General features: G+C 45.6%; 1 pseudogene across 1 annotated transcript; it reads left to right on the top strand.

Annotated features, from left to right (window-relative positions):
- The first annotated feature begins 4,617 nt into the window (after positions 1-4,617).
- Positions 4,618-18,584, top strand: LOC309836684 (very-long-chain 3-oxoacyl-CoA reductase-B-like; annotated as a pseudogene). Its single transcript has 11 exons — positions 4,618-4,775; positions 5,073-5,119; positions 8,775-8,850; positions 9,094-9,197; positions 16,455-16,499; positions 16,723-16,757; positions 16,976-17,006; positions 17,514-17,579; positions 18,050-18,190; positions 18,381-18,455; positions 18,564-18,584. The product of its transcript is annotated as a very-long-chain 3-oxoacyl-CoA reductase-B-like (transcript).
- The last annotated feature ends 1,701 nt before the right edge of the window (positions 18,585-20,285 follow it).

Genomic DNA, 20,285 nt, shown 5'->3' with positions numbered 1-20,285 from the left:
GGGAGGGATTTTGCTTAAACTCGGTATTATTGTTCTGTGCTCGCTAGGATTTATATTCCGTCTTGTCCTAACTCTGTTCTTGCTGTTTGTCTTGCATCCTTAAGCCCAAAGCCTTGTCCTCATCTTGGGATTTGTGCGTACTTGCAATCAAACGCACACCAGTTTCATTTCTCAAACCCTTGGTGGGCCTGCGCCCGTTATCAGCAGGAAGTAGCCAGCATGGTCTCGGCCCCTCTTTCCTCAAGATTGAGGAATGATCAAAAGATAGGGGAGGGGACTTCCCTGGTGGCGCAGTGGTTAAGACTCCGTGCTCCCAATGCAGGGGGGCCCGGGTTGGATCCCTGGTCAGGGAACTAGATCCCACATGCATGCCACCACTAAGAGTTTGCATGCCACAACTAAGGAGCCCACGAGCCACAACTAAGGAGCCTGCCTGCCGCAACTAAGACCCAGCACAACCAAATAAATACATAAATTGTTTTTAAAAAGATAGGGGAGACTGAAACCATGCTCCACAGGGTTAATAGAGGCTGGCGACTAACAGAAATTCTTGAGCTTGTTTTACAGAACACGAGATAAATGAACTTGCTTAAAACCCTCTGCTTGTAAAATGCCTTCACTAAGTAAGCTGGCTTTAGTTATTTTTTTCTTTTCTTTTTTCCTCTCCTTAATTGGAAGCTTCATGTACCCTAGGTAATGTATCACAAGACTCCTTAACCACCCCTATAGATAACACCTCTGATATAGGGGATGCTATAATAATGGGGGCTTAAGTTGTTTTTTAGGTAACTGGAGTCAGCTCTTGTCCAGTTCAAGCCAGCTAAGACTGGTTGGGACCACCGACCCTAAAACTAGGCCTGCACAGGTGTCTGATGAATGACAATTTGACATCAGAGAGCCAAAGCCTCCACCCTCAGATTATGCTAAGCACCTCTATTTTTGAACACGCATCCCATGAAGAAGCATGTAACCCAGATACGCCTATGCAAAGCACTGATTACCTCATCTCTTCCCTACCTACAACCACCTTCCCCCAAACCTAAGACCTTTTTAATCTCCTAAATATCTCAAGCCCCTCACCTTTGGGTAGGCGGATTTGAGATTCATTCTCCCATCTCCCCATTTGTCTGCCTTGTGAATGAACTGTTGCTCTGCTGCAAACCTTGACGTATCAACGTTCGGCTTGCTGCATGTAGGGCAAACGACACTGGCTTAGTAACAAGACCAGTGGCCTCCCATCCTATTTTCTGTCTTTTTATTAGCCTGCTAATCTCAGGAAATAATCTGTTTACGAATAGGGCAGCAAGAGCAGATTGAGTGACCTCATCTACTGAATGGAATCCAGAAGGCCATCAGAAGAGAGCTTCCAAACGGGCTTTAAAATCTGCCACGGATTCCTCTTTCTTTGTTTGCATATTTGAATAATAGACCAATCAATGTAGGCAGGGAACACCCTAGGCTCAGTTGCCACATTGGGAGATTTTTCTGGTCTATCAGAGGATCGTGTTAGAGACCGAGGATCTTAACATGTGTTTTGGGGTTTTTTTGGCCGCACTCCTGTGGCCTGTGGGATCTTAGTTCCCTGACCAGGGATCTAACCCGCACTCCCTGGATAGGGGGCGTGGAGTCTTGACCACTGGACAGCCAGGGAAGTCCCGAGACTGAGGATCTTGAATATCAACCTCAGGATGATGCCATTCTGCTTCCCACGTCTGTTTTTGGGCTTCACCAGGTCCTCCCAACACATACACAAGTTGGTAAAGATCTGGCAACCCAGGATTCTAAACGTTTCAACAAAACCTTTGGGGATTAGAAAATTCTTTAACTATGGCTCCTTAGTCTTTTCTTTTAAATAAAAAAAATATTTATTTATTTTTTTGACCGCATTGGGTCTTAGTTGCAGCACACAGGATCTTCGTTGCGGCATGCGGGATCTTTTGTGGTGGCGTGTGGGCTCTTTGTTGCAGCATGTGGGCTCCAGAGTTCGTGGAGGCTGTAGTTGCCGCACATGGGCTCTCCAGCTGTGGCTCGCGGGCTTAGTTGCCCCACGGCAGATGGGAGCTTAGTCCCCCACCAGGGATTGAACCCATGTCCCCTGTATTGGAAGGCGGATTCTTAAGCACTGGACCACCAGGGAAGTCCCTTGGTTTAGTCTTTGACCAAGGAGTGAAAGCTGTCTGAGGAGGATCCCCTGCAACCTCGGGCCTTTTTATTTCAAAAGGTAACTATTTAATAGTCTCCAGAGTAGAAAGGCTGTCCAGACAGGGAATGAGTAAACTGTGAACGCGAAGGCAAAGAAGGATAGAGGGGAGCAGAGTCCTGTCAGTCCTGTCATCTGTTGTCTTAGGTACCTCTGTTGTCTTTCACTTTTCATCAGCCTTCGGTAACAAGTCCTTTAATGAAGCTATTTTGGAATCTTGAAGCCTTCGGGAAGTTCACTTCAACCAATTGAAATAGGCATCCCGTTCTCTTCATTGAATTCATGAACCCTTACTTTCAAGTGCAGTTCTTAAGTGAAGGATCTCGTCTAACTGGAACATTCCCTCGTTGTAACTCTGGATTGTTTTCAGTCAGATTTGCCTATTTTTATAGATATCTCTAGCTTCCGGGACCATAGTTTTTAGACATAAAATAAGCAAGTGTGCTGGAAGGTGGGGCGTTTAACTCGTTAGAACTTAAGGATCCCATTAGCTAAGGCTTTGGGTTTCTCAGAGCCGAATCAACACCTAAAAGGGATGCGCCCCTGGATTGGGGATTGTATTGCATCTTACAGTGTAGCTTATTGCATGGACATTTTCTTGAGATTGGTAGGTGACCTACTGTCCATCTAACCCATTCCTTGACCAACGTATCCTAACACGATGTCTTTGGGTTTGGTGGTGAGCACTCTAACAGGTCTTAAGTGCTCGATTCACACCCACCGATTTTTGTGGCTTTTTGACCTCTGAGGTCCCAGTCAGCAGCAACTCTCACTGATACAAAACAAGACAAACAAACACATGCCCTTTCATATATTGGCAATAGCCCAGAGATGTTACCGCATCCTGGCCAAGGAAAGGTCCCGGGCATACCATGAGCAACTCCCAACATGGAACTGGGGACTGGGGAAAGGATTGAACCAGCAGACTCCAAGGAATGGGAACTGCAGGCATCTTCCAGACAAATGGGAAACTCTAGCTGTCACCAGCAGTTCCCGACATGGAACTAGTGATTCCAGACAAATGGGAAACTAACTGGAAAGCCAAGTGGATCAGGAGCTTGACGCAAACAGAACAGAACTCAGGACCAAGAGAAGCTCACCCGAGGCCCTCGGAAATGCTGAGAAAGACAGTGAGCTCAAAGGATTCACGGGGTACTACACCTGTGTTTCTTGCTGTCCCCAAAGCCGTCGGAAGTCTCCTTTGGTCCCGCTGCTGCCACCAAATCTGTTAAATAACGAGAATTCAACTGATTAAATTTAAAGATCAAATTGGCTTTATTCAATGATTCATGAATCGGGCTGTGTCCCATCTAGCAATAGAAAGGAGCTCCACTGAGCTGTAGAAAAGAAAAGGTTGTTAAAGGCAGAAAGAGGGTGGAAAAAAGGACCTTCTTAGCGAAGAATTCATTGTTTGAATTCATCCTCCGAAGGGGATGGAAGGGCTTATTGGATGAGTTACCTCACTAGTGCTGACCAGGCGATTCTAGGTTGAATGGTTAAAGGTTACATTCCGGTGGGGTTGAAACTACAATTAGGTCTGTTATTAAATCTCGTTTTGCTGACCTGGGGGTCAGCACAACTGACTCCATTTGGGACGTGTTGTCTTCTTTGTATCAGGGTTGATGAAATATTTCTAGAAAGGGATAGTGGTGACAGTTGCACAATATTGTGACTATACCTAATGTCGCTGAATTATATATACACTTTAAAAGGGTTAAAATTGTAAAATTTATGTTACATATATTTTACCACAATCATTTATTATTAAATAATAATAATTTAATCATATAATAATAACTCTAATTTTAATTATTATTATTAAATAACATCCATAATAAATAATAATTATAGTTTATTATTATTAAATGATAAATACTAAGAACAAGTGAAAAAAAATATAGAACTTGCAAAAGAGGAACGAGGAGGAAGGTCACGTAAAGCCGCTGTAAGGGCTTTGGCTTCTACACTGCCCAAGCAGATAACCTGTAGGTCAGGTTCTTCAGACAAACTGTGCACTGACAAAACCCTCTAGCGACTGATCGCTATTATCAGTTCTGGCCCCCAGCAGCATCTAGGTTGAGTTCAGTGACCCAAACGGTGGTCATCTGTGGGCACCCTTTGCCCAGCTCTGTGGGCTGAGGGGAGACTGGACGTACACCTGCTCTGCAGGGATTCAGGACAGACATTAAGCCCAATTGTGGCCCAATTAGATAGGGGCGGTGCTAGGACCGATGGGCGAGGCTACTGGTTAAAATAAAACCCCCCAATGGGCGTGGCTAGAGTGAGGGGCGGGGCGGAATTCTTGACTAGCAGTGTGGGCGGGGCTAAGGCGGAGTAGTCAGGCCAGGCTTGAAATAGCTGCTCCCAAAGAAAGCCTCGTTGGCCCTAGGTTGGATGACTTGTTAGCTGGGGCTGTGATGGAGTCGGATTGGGATGTGCTGAGAGTGCGGGGAGGGTTACCGCCACGTGCCTGCTGCTGTGGGCGACTTGGGGGGCGAGCTACACAGTCTATGTTTACCTGCTGCCCAGGCACGCCGGGGCAAGCCCTGGCTCCGGGCGCACAGAGCCTGGGCAGGTGAGGAAGGAGGGCTCCGAGCCAGGCAGGTAGGGGTGGGGACAGCAAGAACGAGGACAGATGACAGGTGAGGGTCCCTAATCAGGGCAGAGGCCAGGGACTCCTGGAAGAAAGACAGGTGAAGGCTGGAGCAACTAGGGCAAGGGAGGCATGGAATGCATGAAATTCTCGAACCAGTAGGGGTTGGGCTTCAGTGAAGGAGGGTCCCAGAAAAGGTGCAAAAAGGGACAAGAGGGACAGTGGAGGGGATGATAGGGGGTTGGATCTGGGGGTGCTTCCCTCCTGCCCTCTTTCTAGTGGTGACAGGAGCCACCAACGGCATCAGCAAGGCTTATGCACATGAGGTGAGCCAGGGCTTGGCGTGTGTGGTGGGAGAGCTTCTCCTGTCTGTTTGTCTGTTGTCAGCTAACCCTATTAGACTGAGAATTGTGTGCTTTATCTGGTTCCCTCAGACGTCCTCTCCTCCAGGAAGCCTTCCCTCTGCTCCCCAGGGTGGGGGTGGGTGTTTACACTGGGCTTCTACAGACCCTTGATGTTCTCCCATCATTGCCCTGATTTATTCATTCAAAACGTATTTATATACCCCCTCCACGTGCCAGGCATCTTCTAGGTGCCAGGGGTACAGCAGTGAACAAACTAGATGTAAAAAAATCAAAAGACCTTGCCATCATGAAGCTTATGTTGAAGTGAGGGGAGACCGGTGTAAATAAGATAAACAAATGAAGCGTATAGTGTATCAAATGGTTGTAAGAGTTAAGGAGAAAAATAAATGAAGAAAGAGAACAGGGAGCCCTGGGGATGTGCACGTTCCAATTTTTATATAGGATAATTAGAAGTGTCACTGAGAAGGCAGCACTGAGCAAAGAACAGAAGGAGGTGAGGGAGGGAGTCTTGTGAATAACTGGGAGAAGGAATTTCCAGGGAGAAGAAACTGCCAGTGCAAAGGCCCTGAGGTAGGAAGCATTGCTTGTTGGAGAAGCAGGAATGGGGCCACTGTGATTGTATCAGAATGAAAGGGAGAGGGGAACAGTAGGAGACGAGGGCAAAGATGCAATTTCAGGGCAGATCATGGGGAATCTGGTAGGTTATGGTGGAGACTTTAACATTTACTGAGTGACATGGGTTCTGAAGAGGGATGCGATACTATAGGAGGGTGAGGATGGAAGCAGGGAGATCAGCTAAAAAGCTCTTGCAAAGTCCAAGCAAGAGATCTTGATGACTTACACCAGGATGACAGCATAGAGGCATAAGAAGTACTTGGATTTTGGATTGATTTTGAAGGTAGTGCTGACAAGATTTATTAAAAAGATTGGATGTGGAGTATGACTCCAAACTTCTGACCCTGTAACCCGAAACCTTGCTAAACTCAGCTCTTCATTCTTGTAGTCTTTTTGTGGATTTCTTGGGATTTTCTATGTAGACAGTCATGTCATCTGTGTAAGAGACAATTTTATTTCTGACTTTCCAATCTGTATACCTTTTATTTCTTTTTCTTGCTTTATTGTACTGCCCAGGAAATTAAATAGGATGTTCAGAGGAGTGGTAAGCGTGAACGTCATCGTCCCTTGTTCCTGATCTTAGGGGAAAAGCATTCAGTTTTCAACCATTAAATATAATGTTAGCCGTAGGTTTTTAAAATGTACGTATGTGTGTATGTATTTATGTAACCTTTATAAGGTTAAGGACGTTCCTTTCTATACCTAGGTTGCTGAGAGTTTTTATCATGGATGGAGGTTGACTTTTGTTAAGTAACTTTTCTGTGATTGTTGAGGTGATCATATGGTTTTTCTTCTTTACTCTGTTTATAGAGTACATTACATCAATTGATCTTTCAAATGTTGAACCAACCCTGCATTCCTGCACTAAGCCCCACTTGGTGATTATTGATTATCCTTTTTCTATATTGCTGGATTTGATTTACTAATATTTTGTTGAGAATTTTTGTGTCTAAGTTTATGAGAGATATTAGTTTATAGTTTTCTTTTCTTGTAATATCTTTGTTTGGTTTTTGGTATTAGGGTAATGCTGGCCTCCTAAAATAAATTACTATAAAATTTTTGACCAGAATATGTCAAAAAATGCAGCTGCTGTTACTGAGATGGAGTTGAACTGAGGGGAGGACCAAGTTTGGGGGAAACAGGAGGGAGTCTCGTTTTGGACATTCCAAGTTTGAGATACCAATTAGGTATCCAAGTTGAGAAGTTCCAGAAGTTGGAAATGCCATTCTGGAGTTCAGAGGGGAGGTTGGGGTGGAGATATAAGTGGAAGCATCATCAACATAACGATCTCATTTAAAGTCATGAGACTAGATGAGGCGCCTGTGGTAGTGGGTGTTGATGGAGAAGGGGAGCACAGTCTGAATCACCCCAGAGTGCTCCCTGGAGCACCCAAAGTTAAGAGGTACAGAAGATGAGAAGGCACAAGAACTGAGAATGGGGGGGAAACCAGGGTTGGAAGAGAGGTCTTGGAAGCCACGGAAAAGAATGTTTCCAGGAGGAGGGGGTGCTGAATGTGCCAGTTGCTGTTGGGAGGTGCTGAGAATACAGCACTGGGTTTACCATCATGGAAGTTATCGGTGACCAGAGTGGTTTGGGTGGCGTGGCGGGGGTGGGAGACCGATTGGATTGGGTACCAGAGGGTATGGTAAGAGAGCCAGGATAAACAATCCTCTCTTAGAATGCTGAGTCAACTGCGGTGGTGTGATGAGAAATGGGCCAATGCCTGAACAGAGAAAATGAGAGAGATTCTGGTAGGATTTCCTGCTGATGGGAATCATCCAGAAGAGGGAGGGGTTTTGATGAAGGGGGAAGATGGGGGAAAGCTGGAGTGATGGCCTTGAGTGGACAAGGAGGGAGGGGAGGCTAGTGCATGAATAGAAAGGCAACCCTGGTGGAAAGGGAGAGAACTTGCGTCTGGATGCACGTCAGCCGGTAGTGATGGCCACTCTGAGTCATTGCCATCTGGGGACCGGTCTGTCCCAGCACTGCCCTGTGAGCCCCAAGAGGGCAGGGCTGTGGCTGTGCTGGTCAGCCCCACCTAGCACAAGCCCAGGCACGAGCAGATTCTGGACAAATGTTTGTTGAATGAATAAATGCCCTTCACAGCATCAACCTCTCAGACGCTGGAGCTGTTGAGATGTTTGTGCCCAGCCCCCCCTCCAAAGCTGATGGATGCTCAGTCCCACATAACATGTCACCCTCAGACAGGCAGGTTGAGAGGGTCAGATATGCAGCCAAACTCCACAGATACTGGCTGACCTTGTTTCAAGCAGAAGGGCATTCAAGGCAAAAGGAGCAGCATGTGCAAAGGCCCAGAGGCAGGAAAATTCAGGTGGCGATCTTGGGACTAGATGAACTATCTGCTGTGCCTGGATTCCCATAGAGGGCCACCGGCAGGAGAGACAGCTGAAGACTCAGGCCGGAGCCAGGCCACTTGAGGCCACGGTGAGGAGTGTAGTTTTATCTCAGAGACACTGGGGAGTCAAGGCAGGTTCTGAGTAGGGGAAGGCAGGAACGGGTTTGTATTTCAGAGAGAACCCTCTGGCTGCTGAGTGAGACTGGGTCTATCTTGGGCATGCTTTGTCCCCAGCACCGCCCAGCAAAGAGCAAGGGCTCAATAGACACATTTTGAATAAATGCATGAAGGAAGGAAGGTATAAAAATTATTGGATTCTTATGTCACTGAGAATAAAAGCCAGAGTCTTTACTGGGGCATTCGAGGCTCCATGATCTGGGCTCCTGTACAACCGGCCACTTCATTCAGTGCACACTGGACTGTATGGCGTCCTCGAAGCTGCCAGCCGTTGTGCAAGGGCCTTTGCACTTGGTGTTCTGTCTGGAATAGTCTTTCCCCAGAATGCATGCTCCAGGAGGGCAGACTTTCGTATTTCTCTTTTGTTCACCTCTGCATCCACAGTGCCGATAACACTGTAGCACCCTGTCAGCAAGCAGTAAATATTTGTGGCTTTCGTGAATAAATAAATGAATGCATCCCCTGCAGCTCGCCGGGAGAGGTCTGAACATCGTCCTCATCAGTCGAGACCTGAGCAAGTTGGAGCACGAGGCAAAGGCGATAGGTGAGGAGGGGAAGAGGGGAGCGGGTTAAGTTCTGGGTCAAGGGCTGGGGCTAGACGGGGGCGTGGCTGGGGGCGTGGCTGGGGCGTGATCCCGGACGAGGTCTGTAGGTGGCCGAGGCGCTTGCGGGGAGCTAGCTATCTATGCATCTGGGGCCATCATATAGGGGCTGGGGCTGAACAGGGACGGGGGCAGAGGTCGGACCAGATTCCAGCTAAGGGCCTGGCTCCCACTGCCCTTCCCAGAGAGGCTTCATGGCAAAAGCACACGAGTCATCCAGGTGGATTTCACCGGAGGCTTGGAGATCTACGAGGCCATTGCGGCAGGACTGAAGGACCTGGAGATCGGAGTACTGAGTACGTCCCTGTGCCTGTTGGGAGGAGCGCTGCCCTCAACTGCCCCCGTGCTCACCCTAACCCGGAACTCTCTGTGGTCGCCCTCCCTTTTGCCCCTACCCCGTCTCCCAGGGACCGTTGGAGTGAAACAAACAATTTGTCCCCTCTCATTCAGTAAATAGTGTGGGCAAGCAATACGTACCTGGCTTGAGGAAACTGCTCGACTGTGAGGACTTCGCCAAGTGAGTAAAACCGAGTACTAGTCCGCGGGTGCCTCCGCCTCACACGGCTCCCTCTGTTGGAAAACCCGGCGCAGCACACTAGCTTTGTTCATTGTTTTGAGAGCCACAAATCTACGATGTCTAGGGCGTGAAGGAGGCCTCTCCTTCCGTGGGGCGCCCTTCTGCGGTGCCCAACGGGGACCACTGTTCAGGTTGAGTCTGCTAACTTTAAGGGGAAATGAGCCACGTGGGAAAGTCAGTGCCTCAGTTTCATATCTATAAAATGGGAATCCATATTTTTGCTGACCTCGCAGGGCTGATATGACAATGGGATAAAATGATGCACCTAAGCCTAAGTTGTGTGCTCCATGAATGTGGGCCATTATTATTAGACATAGACAGAATAGGAGATCAGGACGGCTTTTAGATTTTACATATTATTATTTCAAAAGTAATGCGTAGGGCTTCCCTGGTGGCGCAGTGGTTCAGAGTCCGCCTGCCGATGCAGGGGACACGGGTTCGTGCCCCGGTCCGGGAAGATCCCACATGCTGTGGAGCGGCTGGGCCCGTGAGCCATGGCCGCTGAGCCTGCGCATCCGGAGCCTGTGCTCCGCAACGGGAGAGGCCACTACAGTGAGAGGCCCGCGTACCGCAAAAAAAAAAAAGTAATGCATAGGCCCATTTTAGAAAATGTAAAGAGAGGCAGTCTGTGTATTCTGCCTCCGGTGTTAGAGGAAGTTGTGGTTTAAGACTAACCCTGCAAATGAGAACGATTAGGAGAGCTGGATAAAATATTTTTAAAATAACTGTTTGGGGGCTTCCCTGGTGGCGCAGTGGTTGAGAGTCCGCCTGCCGATGCAGGGGACACGGGTTCGTGCCCCGGTCCGGGAAGATCCCACATGCCGTGGAGCGGCTGGGCCCGTGAGCCATGGCCGCTGAGCCTGCGCGTCCAGAGCCTGTGCTCCGCAACGGGAGAGGCCACAACAGTGAGAGGCCCCCGTGCCGCAAAAAAAAAAAGTAAAAATAACTGTTTGAAGGCATCAAACTACTAAGGCAATGAGGAATTGTCGCACCAAGATTTGAGAGAAGAAAGAATCCAAGAGGGGGGAATCTGACATTTGAAGCAACATTTCCCTTCAAAGTGGATGAGCGTTTAAGAGGCAAAGCAGAGCTTTCAACATAGTGTGCGAGCTGCAACAAATAATGTAGTGCAAAGCTTTGGAAAATATCCCAGGCTTTAGGCTGGGACCCTGAAAACTATAATCCAGGAGTTAGGGTAAAGTAGGTTTCATAGGAACTGAAGCCAGGTTTTAAATGATTTCGATTCCCGTCGGGATTAAGTTGATCTTATATTTTAGCGCCCCCTAGTTTAGCTGCCGGGGAGAAGCAAAACCAAACCAAACCATTTTTAGAGAAAAACGATGTAGTCCAGGGACTCGAATTAGCAATACGATTTTTTAAATATTAAATATCCAGCACTCAACAAAATACAACCAGGAATATTAGAAGAAAAATCGTGATTGAAAGCAAGATAATAGATAATGTAATGTATCTATTATCAATAGATTGATAATAGATAATGTAATGAGGTCCACATGTAACCAAGATAATGGAAATAGCATAGATTTTTTTTTAAAGAATTGTAACATATGTAACATAAAACTTGCCATTTTAACCATTTTAAAGTGTGCAACTCAGTGGCATTAAATACATTCACAGTGTTGTAAAGCTGTCACCACTATCTGTTTCCAGAACTTTTTCATCATCCCAAACAGAAACTCTGGTCCTGTTAAGCAGTATCCCGACATTCTTCCCTATTCCCCACCCCTGGTAGCATCTATCTCTCCTTTCTGTCTCCGTGAGCTTGCTAATTCTAGATACCTCATACAAGTGAAATCATAGAATAGTTTTCCTTTTGTGTCTGGCTTATAGCGTAATGTTTTCAATTTCATCCATGTTGTTAGCAAGTATCAGAACGTCATTCTTTTTATTTTCTTTATTTTGAAGTTATGGCAAATATACATAACTTAAATTTGGTTATTTTTAACTATATTGAAGTGTACAGTTCAGGGGTATTATGTACATTCAGATTGTTGTGAAACACCACCACCAGCCACCTCCAGGATTTTTTCAACTCTTTACCTATTAAACAGTAACGCCCACCCCCCCATTCCTTCCTACCCACAGGTCCTGGAAACCACCATTCTACTTTCCGTCTCTATGAATTTGGCTATTCTAGGTGCCTCATGTAAGTGGAATCATACAATATGTGTCCTTTTGTGCCTGGTTTATTTCATTTAGCATAATATTTTCAGGGTTCATCCATGTTGTAGCATGTGTCCCAATTTTCTTCCTTTTTAAGGCTGAATAATATTCCATCATATGTGTATACCACATTTTGTTTACCTCTTCATCTGTTGATAGACACTTGGGTTGTTTCCACCTTTTGGCTGCTGTGAATAATGCTGCTATGAACTGTTGGTGTACAAATATCTGTTTGGGTACCTGCTTTTAATTCTTTTGGGCATATACCCAGAAGTGGAAATGATGATGCAAGATTGGTCTGGCTAATCTCAGGGTCCCTTGAGATTCCATATCAATTTTGGGCTGGGTTTTTCTATTTCTGCAAAAATGCTGTTAGGATTTTCATAGTGATTGCACTGACTCTATAGATCACTTTGGATAGTACTGACATCTTAGCAATATTAAGTCTTCCAACCCATGTATATGGGATGTCTTTCCAATTTGTATCTCTTCTCTAGTATCTTTCAGTAATGTTTTATAGTTTTCAGTATATGTCTTTCTTCCTTGGTTAAGTTAATTCCTAAGTGTATTTATTCTTTTATTCTTTTTGATGCTATTGCAAATGGAATTGTTTTCATAACTTCACTTTTGGGTTGTTCATTGTTCATGTAGAGAAATGCAACTGAGTTTTTGGTGTTGATTTTGTATCCCACTTCTTTGTGAGTTTGCTTATTAGTTTTCACTTCTTTTGTGGAATCTTTAAGATTTTCTACATGTAAGATCATATCATCTGCAAACAGAGATAATTTTACTTCTTCCTTTTCAGTTTGAATACCTTTGACTTCTTTTCTTGCTTAGTTGCTCTGGCTAGAACTTCCAGTACTGTGTTGAATAGAAATGGCAAAAGCAAGAAGTGCTTTCAGTATTTCACCATTGAGTGTGATGTTAGCTCTGGGCTTTTTATATTACTATATGTATTATTTTATGTGCATTATTCATATCTTTATTATGTTGAGATAGTTTCCTTCCATTCCTAGTTTATTGAATGTTTTAATCATGAAAGGTGTTGAATTTTGTCAAATACTTTTCTGCATCAATTGAGGTGATCACGTGATTTTTTTCTTTATTCTGTTAATGTGTGGTGTTACATTAGTCAAGTTTTGTATCTCAAACCATCCTTGCATTCTAGGAACAAATCCCACTTGGTCATGGTGTAGAATCCTTTTAATATGCTGTTGAATTCAATTTGCTAGCATTTTGTTGAGGATTTTTGTGTCAATGTTCATGAGGGACACTGGTTTGTAGATTTCCCTTCTTGTAATGTCTTTCACTTTGGTATCAGGGCAATGCTGGCTTCATAGAATAAGTTAAGAAGTGTTCTCTCCTCTTCAGTGTTTTGGAAGAGTTTGAGAAGAATTGGCATTAGTTCTTCTTTAAATGTTTGGTAGAATTCATCAGCAAAGTCATCTGTCCAGGAATTTTCTTTCTTGGGAAATTTTTGATTATTAGTCCAATCTCCTTGCTAGTTATGGGTCTATTCAGATTTTCTATTTCTTCCTGATTGAGTCATAGTAGGTTTTGTGTTTCTAGGAACTTATCTATTTCATCTAGATTATCCAATTTATAGGTGTACAGTTGTTCATAGTACTCTCTTATAATCCTTTTTATTTCTGTGGAATCAGTAGTAATGTCCCACTTTCATTTCTGATTTTAGTAATTTCAGTATTTTTTTTCTTAGCCAATCTAGATAAATGTAAATTTGGTATGTTGTGTTTTAATTTCTATTTTCATTTGTCTCAAAGTATTTTTAAGTTTCCTTTGTGATTTCTTCTTTGAGCCATTGGTGTTTGAGTTGTAGAAGCTCTTTATATATTATGGTTATTAATCCCTTATCAAATGAATGATTTGTAAATTTTCTGCCAATTTGCAAGTTGCCTTTTCACTCTGTTGATAGTATCTCTTTTGTGTGTGTGTGGTACGCGAGCTTCTCACTGCTGTGGCCTCTCCCGTTGTGGAGCATAGGCTCCGGACGCGCAGGCTCAGCGGCCACGGCTCACGGGCCCAGCCGCTCTGCGGCACGTGGGATCTTCCCGGACCGGGGCACGAACCCATGTCCCCTGCATCGGCAGGCGGGCCCTCAACCACTGCGCCACCAGGGAAGCCCGATAGTATCTTTTAATGTGCAAAAGGTTTTAATTTTGATGAAGTACAGTTTATCTATTTTTCTTTTGCTGCTTGTGCTTTTAGTATCATCTGAGAAATCATTGCCGAACCCAATGTCATAAAGCTTTTCCTCTGTTTTCTTTCAAGAGTTTTGTAATTTTAGCTCTTACGTTTAGGACTTTGATCCATTTAGAGTTTTTTGTATATGGTGTTTTGCTTCACATATTTTGGGGCTCTGTTGTTAGGTCTGTATATCTTTATAATTGTTATATCTTCTTGCTGCATTGAACTTTTTTTTTAGCCTTTTTTAATAAAATTAATTTGTTTATTTTATTTATTTATTTCTGGCTGCATTGGGTTTTCATTGCTGCACGCAGGCTTTCTCTAGTTGCCGTGAGCAGGGGCTACTCTTCGTCGCAGTGTGTGGGCTTCTCACTGCGGTGGCTTCTCTTGTTGCAGAGCACGGGGTCTAGGCGCACAGGCTTCAGCAGTTGTGGCTCACGGGCTCTAGAGCGCAGGCTCAGTAGTTGTGGCGCACGGGCTTAGTTGCTCCACGGGATCTTACCAGACCAGGGCTCCAATCCATGTCCCCTGCATTGGCAGGTGGATTCTTCACCACTGCACCACCAGGGAAGCCCTGCCCTGAACTTTTAAGAAATAAACCTCATTCTTATTAGGGTGCTGCAGATTAAAACCAGAGTGAGCTACAACTACACAGCCACTGAAATGGTTAACGCTAAAAATATTGTCAGTGCCAAGTGTTGTTGGGGATGTGGAGCAACTGGAATTCTTCCTTTTTTTTTTTTGGAATTTAAATCTTTTTTAATTTAATTTTTATTTTATACTGGGGTGTAGTTGATTTACAATATTGTGTTAGTTTCAGGTGTACAGCAAAGTGGTTCAGCTATACATATACATATATTCATTCTTTTTCAGAGTATTTTCCCATTTAGGTTATTACAGAATATTTAGTAGAGTTCCCTGTGCTATACAGTAGGACCCTGTTGTTTATCTATTTTATATGTAGTAATGTGTATATGTTAATCCCAGCCTCCTAATTTATCCTTCCCCCTTCCTTTCCCTTTTGGTAACCATAAGCTTGTTTTCAAAGTCTGCAAGTCTGTTTCTGGTTCATAAATAAGTTCATTTGTATCATCTTTTTAGATTCCACATATAAGTGATATCATATGATATTTGTTTTTCCCTGTCTGACTTATTTCACTTAGTATGATAATCTCTAGGTCCATCCATGTTGCTGCAAATGGCATTATTTCATTCTTTTTTATGGTTGAGTGGTATTCCACTGTATACATGTACCACATCTTCTTTATCCATTCCTCTGTCAAGGGACATTTAGGTTGTTTCCATGTCTTGGCTATTGTGAAGAGTGCTGCTATGAACATTGGGGTGCGTGTATCTTTTCGAAATATGGTTTTCTCTGGATATATGCCCAGGAGTGGGTTGATTAGAGAAATAAAGCATGCCGCCTTCATACGATGCAAAATTATAGCAGTGAACATGAATGAACTTCTGCTACACATAACACGGAAGAATCTTATAAACATAGTGTTTAGCAGACAAAGCCAGAGATAAAAGGATACATACTCAATGATTCCACTTAAATGAAGTTCAGAACTGAACAAAACTCTTCTAGAGTGTGTTAGAGGTCAAGACGGTGGTTAACTGGGGAAGAGGCAAGCGTAATGACTGCAGGAGATGAAGAATCTGGGAAACTGTCAATACTTTCTTTATGTGGGTAGAGGCTAAAGATTTGTGTTCATTTTTCACACTAAAGATTTATGCACTTTGGTATGTGTATGGTATACATTTATAAAAATGTTTACTGATCAAAAAATCCAAAGAGAGAAGTTTATGAAATGAAAGTGAAAATTTCCCTTCTCCCTCCAATCCTAGCCCCCCAAAGTGACCCCCGATTTAAAATGTGGTAGTTTTTTTTCTCTGTGCATAGAGAAGTATGTACCTGGATCTTTTATCCAGATGGCGGCAGCCTATTGTTCTGCACTTTACCTTTCACAGGTAGGCATGTATCTTGGGGATTATTCTAATCAGAATAATTAGCTGACCCATTCTTTTTACCTGGTGCGCAGTGATCCATCCATTGGCTACCCTGTGTTTATTTAGTCATCTCAGTATCGATGGGCATTCAGGGTGTTTCCTAGTATATGTGACTACAAATTGTGTTGCGATGAATATCTTTGGACATATGCAGTTCCCACATGTGTGAGTATCTTAGAAAGGAATAAATTTCCAGAGCGGAGTTGATGTGTCAAAGTTTATGTGCATTTTAAATTCTAGTAGAAGCTACGTTTTAAAAATGTGTTCCAGGGGCTCCCCTGGTGGCGCAGTGGTTGAGAGTCTGCCTGGCGATGCAGGGGACGCGGGTTCGTGCCCCCGTCCGGGAGGATCCCACATGCCGCGAAGCGGCTGGGCCCGTGAGCCATGGCCGCTGAGCCTGCGCGTCCGGAGCCTGTGCTCCGCAACGGGAGAGGCCACAACAGTGAGAGGCCGGCGTATCACAAAAAAAATGTGTTCCATATTAAAAGAAAAGTAAACTAGAAAATATCAGAGTTGTGGCAGGGCTGGTGAAGGGAAGAACTGATTGGTTCCATTTTCTTCCCCCAGAAATTCTTGGATGTTATAAACTGCAACATGATGTCTGTGGTCCAGATGAGTCGGGGCTGGGAGGGACTGGGTCCAAGGTCAGCGAGCTCTGACCACTCTCGGTGGTCCCCAGCGTCCCCCAGAACTGGGCCTGGCATAGAGGAAGTGCTAGAGGAATACTCCCTGAGGGAAGGTAGGGGGATAGGAGTGAACTTGAGGAGGGGCAGGAGTCTGGGCACGTGAAAGCAGTGGAAAGGGAAAGACAGGGTCCTCTCCATTCCTCCTGCAGATGACTAGGATCGTCCTGCCCCAAATGGTCACCAGGTAAGGCGCAGTCTCTTTGTCTTTCACTCGGGATCTTCCCTCATCCAACCTCCGGGCTTTTTCCATTCCCCAGCTGTCCCATCCACATTTCCAGTTCTTCCCTGTCTCTCTGATCTTTCTCAAATTAGGACAGCGACTAAGGGGTGGAGGAGGGGAAATCACTGGGACTCTCTGTTCCCTGGCAATGACTACCTTCCAAATGATGCTTCCTCCTCCAGGGGCAAAGGTATCCTCATCAACATATCTTCAGTAACTGACAGCCACCAAGGTACCCAGACCCACAGATCAGGCCAGGGCTGGCTGCCATGCTGGCATTCCTGCAGTAGCCCTTAATTCCGGCACTGAAGGTTATGGTGGGAAAGGCTTGCCTGCATGTGTGTGATGTGCCACCTGAGTCTGAGGCTAATAATAGTTCAGACAGACATCTGGGCCACAGTCCAGTGGACAAGCCAGGTTTTCGTTCGTTTTTTAAGAGAAACAGAGGCTAGGGGTCAAGAGAACCCATGAGGTGGGAGAAAGGGAATTCAGAGACTGGCCCGGCTGGAACGGAGAGTGAGTGTATGGGAACAGAGGGAGGGCTTAGAGCAAGGAAGCTTTCAGGCGTTACGGTGAGAACTTGGGCCGTGAGGGAGGGGCCCCTCCTGGCGGTAGAGTGTTCTAGGATCAGGGACGGCGCTGGGGCAAGGGCGGGCTGGAGGAGTTTGCACGGGGAAAGCTCTTGGCCCTGGGACACTCCTTCCCTCTCCTTCTCCGCAGGCTTTTGTGCGAAGTTTCTCCGTGGCAGTGGGCGCAGAGTACCACTCCGAGGGGGTCACTGTGCAGGTGCCTGACTCCGCGGGGACTTAGCTCAAAAGGGACAGCAGTGGCAGCTGAGAAGGGGAGGGCTCTGAGGGGGGGAGGAGCTTAGAGACAGCTGAAGGTCTTAGGAGCAGGGGCGGGGTGGGGATGGGGTCGGGGGGTGCGTCTGAGAGAGGACCGAGACTCAGACTCGGAAGAGCTTCAGTGGATGTAAATCAACTATACTTCAATAAAATAGAACGGAAGGAGGGAAGGGAGGAAGGAAGGAAGGAAGGAAGGAAGGACCTTAAAAAAAAAAGAATAAGATGAGCTACCTTGGAGCCACGATCGGAAGCGGTGGGTTCTCGAGGGGGCGTGGCCTCGAAGGCGTGGCCGGGGCGTGTCTGGGGCGTGGTCGGCAAGAGAAGTGGGACTCAGGGATTCTCGGAGGGGGCCTGGGAGCTTAGGCTTAGGGGGAGGGGAGTTCTTTTTCTTGACCCCCTTCCTGCCTGCAAACAGTAAGCCCCTTTTTGGTTGAAACAAATCCCTTGAAAAGCGGGCTGCTCGTGGTGAGTCCCGAGGACTTCGCTTGGCAGGCGTTGGACACACTTGGCCTCACCTCCCAAACCCCTGAGTGCCTCCTCCACGCTGTGCAGGTGCTTTCCTGGGGCAATCCTAGGCAGAGAGCTGGATGCGACAGTCCCTGGCCCGGGTCCACTAGCCCTCAGAAAGGGGGAGACGTCCAGAGAAGAGGCGGGCCCCCACCCCGGGCTGGGGAGCCAGGAGAGGAGATGGGGGACTCAAGAATGGGGGGGTGTCTTGATCCTTGGTACCTCTCCTTCCCAGGGTTTCCTGCTGACCATCTTCCTGCCCAGTTGGTTTTTTCTCAGTCGCTGGGGATTAAAGCTTTTATCTCTGTTGGTGAGCTGGAATAGGGCACGGTTTCTTCGTCACAGAACTTGACTGAAGGCCTTGAAGAGGCGTGGCCACATGTCCGTCGTTCCCCACCCCCACCCCCGCCCCCTCCAGAATCCTAGGCCAGGGCTGTAGTTAGCAAAGAATTCCCACACATCGAGACAGATGGACAAGCAGACCAATGGAACGTAGTTGGACCCCCGAACACCCAGAAATTTACTAACAACTGCAGCATCTCAAATCTCTGGCAGAAAGATGGAGTTTTTAATATGTGGCGCTGAGACTACATAGACATTTGGAGAAAAACAAGCAAACAGATATATACATACATAGATACGTACACATATAGACTGTAGCGATGATGGCTGCACAACTTTGTGAAATACTAAAACCCACTAAATTGTACACATTAAAAGGGTTAATTTTATGGTATGTGAATTAAATCTCAATTTAAAAATCTCAATAAAAATATTTTTAAAATAGAGACTCCCTGTGTGTGTGTGTGTGTGTGTGTGTGTGTGTCTGTGTGTATACATATATGTATAAAATTGGATCCAGTCCTCACACCATGTACCGGCATAAACTGCAGATGAATCAGAAATCCCTAAATCCCTGTGTAAAAATAGAAACACAACAACTAGAAGAATCCACGAATGAATTTCTTTCCATCTTGGGAGTGGAAGAATCTTTCTTATTAATACTGAAAATTAAAAGCAGCAAAAAAAGCCAAAACCAAACAAAAAACCACTAACAAATATTGAACTGTAGTTAATGATATGCAGGCTGAATTATTTAGGAAAAGTGCACTGATGTCAGCAACTTACTTTGAAATGCATTTAAAAGTTAGAGTCAGTAGAAATATGGTTAGACAAGTATGGTAAAATGTTAGTAGAATCTAAGCGGTAAACACATGTACACCACTTTCAACTTTCCTGTATATTTGAAGTTTTTCATAATAAAATGCTGGGAGAGGGACTTCCCTGGTGGTCCAGCGGTAAAGAATCCGCCTTCCGATACAGGGGACGCCGGTTCGATCCCTGGTCGGGGAACTAGGATCCCACATACCGTGGGGCAATTGAGCCCGCGTGCTGCAAACTACTAGCCCTGGAGCCTGCGCCCAGCAACTAGAGAGAAGCCCGCACGCCACAACGAAGAGCCCCTCGTGCTGCAACGGAAATATCCCGCATACCTCAGCGAAGATCCTACATGCCACAACTAGGACCCGACACAGGCAAAAAATTAAAAAATAAAAATAATAAAATAAAAATGTCTTTTAAAAATGCTGGGGAAAATCCAGGAGCAATAAAATTAAATTTATAAATAAAACGTCTTAAGCAGATTTAGAAATTACTTAAGAAAAGATGATACGCTTCTTATTATCACATTTCCGGAGAAGGACGGCTCGGGCCCTGGAGAATAAACGGACTTTTTTGCGGAGAAACGCGGATGCAGACCATCGAAGAGACATCATAAAGCGGCCCTGATTTTGAGCTTTGGCGCGGGTGGTTGTGGGTAGCGCGCCCAAGAAGGAGGATGAATGAGGAGCGTCCCCGCGCGCCGAAGAGGCGATGCTGGTCGCCGCGACCCTGGCAGGAGCTGCAGGCCCTGTGCTAGGAGCTGAACGTGGACGAGGGGAGCGCAGCCTAAGCCCTGGACGACTTCACAACTGTCCAGGGCAACTACAGCCTAGAGGGAGAAGTAAGTTATACACTGGTTGGCTTGTTCATTATATCTTGCCTGCCTCAAAAGCATTATTCCCACGGTTGGAAAGGGTATCATGGAAGGAAATTGTGTTTCACTTACCAGAATACTACCTTCAGCTAAATTAAGTTTAAT

The sequence above is a fragment of the Grampus griseus genome (genome assembly GCF_964374135.1).
Source record: "Grampus griseus genome assembly, chromosome: 19".
Lineage (NCBI taxonomy): Eukaryota > Metazoa > Chordata > Mammalia > Artiodactyla > Delphinidae > Grampus > Grampus griseus.
Note: the sequence above shows the minus strand (reverse complement) of the source record. Positions and strands in the feature narration are given on the sequence as shown.